The 2,135-nt window shown below is 40.5% G+C and overlaps 1 pseudogene; it reads left to right on the top strand.

The window, feature by feature from the left end:
- The first annotated feature begins 1,186 nt into the window (after positions 1–1,186).
- On the top strand, positions 1,187–1,910 carry LOC113184925 (14-3-3 protein zeta/delta pseudogene; annotated as a pseudogene).
- The last annotated feature ends 225 nt before the right edge of the window (positions 1,911–2,135 follow it).

Below are 2,135 nucleotides of genomic sequence, written 5' to 3'. Positions count from 1 at the left end.
CCAATCTAGGTCTCTGCCCACTTCCCCCAAGAAAACTAATGAAAAGGAAAACAAGATGGCAATGTCCATAAGGAGATAAACTTAAAAAGGGAAGAGAAAGGAAAATAAAGATTAAACTGGGAAGAGGATGGAAGCAAGGAAACAGCAGTGGGCACGGTGGCCCTCTCCTGGGCAGCAAGTCGCCTGCCAATCCCACTGGTGAGTCTCTTTAAAAGAGTAGCGCTGGAGGCTGAGGCAGGAGAATCACAGTTTGAGGCCAGCCTCAGCAACTTAAGATAACTCGTATCCAAATAAAAAATAAAAAGGGCTAGGGATGGGGCTCAGTGTTAGAGCACCCCTGGGTTTAATCCCCAGAACCACAAAAATTTTTAAAAAGAAAATGTAAAAAAAAAAAACAATCATCAAAATTGATGCTCATTCTAAAATTTATGGTCACAAGAAGAGCTAAGAAAAGTCTGAAAAAGAATAAGACATGTGGAACTGGCCCAACAGATCTCAAATATTCTAGAGCTTTTGCGATCAAAAGAGCACTTCCTAGAAAATCAATCACAAATATATAAATGAAAGCAAACACAAAGTCCAGAAACAGGACAAGGTTTCCATGGCATTTAGTATATGGTAGACATTTCAGTCAATGGCAGGACGGGGTGAGAGGGAACTAGTCTTAACGGGTCTGGGCAAGTGTTGCCTGGGCATCTCAGGGGAGATTAATTTAAATTCCTACTTCACACCACTTCAGGAAAAAAAAAATAACCTGAGAGATGGATAACCTCAATAAAATGGTGATATCAGGCAATATTTTTAAAGTATTGCAAGAAAATATAAAAGAATGTCTCTAGGAATCTGAGAGGCCTTCAAATCCAAGCCACAAAAAGCCAAAGCCGAAAGGGAAAGACTGATATATATATATACATATTTGTTGTTGTTGTTGTTATAGGTGGACACAATACCTTTATTTTATTTTTATGTGGTGCTAAGGATTAAACCCAGGGCCTGACGCAAGCTAGGTGAGTGCTCTACCACTGATCCACAACCCCAGCCCAAACTGATAAATTTGACTTGATTAGAATTTGAAACTGTTTTAGAATAGAGACCACAGACAGAGTCTCAGCTGCTGCCACCGCCCAGAGACTACTGAGCCCCTGTCCTTCCACCGCCACCCACTCCAGGCACAGAACATGCAGTCATGGATAAAAATGAGCTAGTGCAGAAGGCCAAACTGGCCTAACAGGCTGAGCGATATGATGACATGGCAGCCTTCATGAAGTCTGTAACTGAGCAAGGAGCTGAATTGTCTAATGAGGAGACCAATCTTCTTTCAGTTACTTATAAAAATGTTGTAGGAGCCTGTAGGTGTCTTGGAGAGTCGTCTCAAGTATTGAGCAAAAGACGGAAGGTGCTGAGAAAAAGCAGCAGATGGCTCAAGAATACAGAGAGAAAATGGAGACTGAGCTAAGAGATATCTGCGATGATGGAAAAATTCTTGATTCCTCAATGCTTCACAAGCAAAGACCAAAGTCTTCTATTTGAAAATGAAAAGAGACTATTACCATTACTTGGCTGAGGTTGCTACTGGTGATAATAAGAAAGGGATTGCGGATCAGTCACAACAAACATACCAAGAAGCTTTTGAAATCAGCAAAAAGGAAATGCAGCCAATACATCCTATCAGATTGGGTCTGGCCCTTAACTTCTCTGTGTTCTACTATGAGATTCTGAACTCCCCAGAGAAAGCTTGTTCTCTTGCAAAGACAGCTTTTGATGAAGCCATTGCTGAACTTGATACATTAAGTGAAGAATTATACAAAGACAGCACGCTAATAATGCAATTACTGAGAGACAACTTGACATTGTGGACATCAGATACCCAAGGAGATAAAGCTGAAGCAGGAGAAGGAGGGGAAAATTAACCGCCCTTCCAACTTTTGTCTGCCTCTATTCTAAAATTTACACAGTAGACCATTTGTCATCCATGCTGTCCCACAAATAGTTTTTTGTTTACAATTTATGACAGGTTTATGTTACTTCTATTTGAATTTCTATATTTCCCATGTGGTTTTCATGTTTAATGTTAGGGGAGTAGAGCCAGTTAACATTTAGGGAGTTATGTTTTCATCTTGAGGTGGCCAATATGG

Source organism: Urocitellus parryii, chromosome 9 (assembly GCF_045843805.1).
Source record: "Urocitellus parryii isolate mUroPar1 chromosome 9, mUroPar1.hap1, whole genome shotgun sequence".
Taxonomy (NCBI): Eukaryota; Metazoa; Chordata; class Mammalia; order Rodentia; family Sciuridae; genus Urocitellus; species Urocitellus parryii.
The sequence above is the reverse complement of the archived record's forward strand: the minus strand, read 5'-3'. Positions and strand labels throughout refer to the sequence as shown.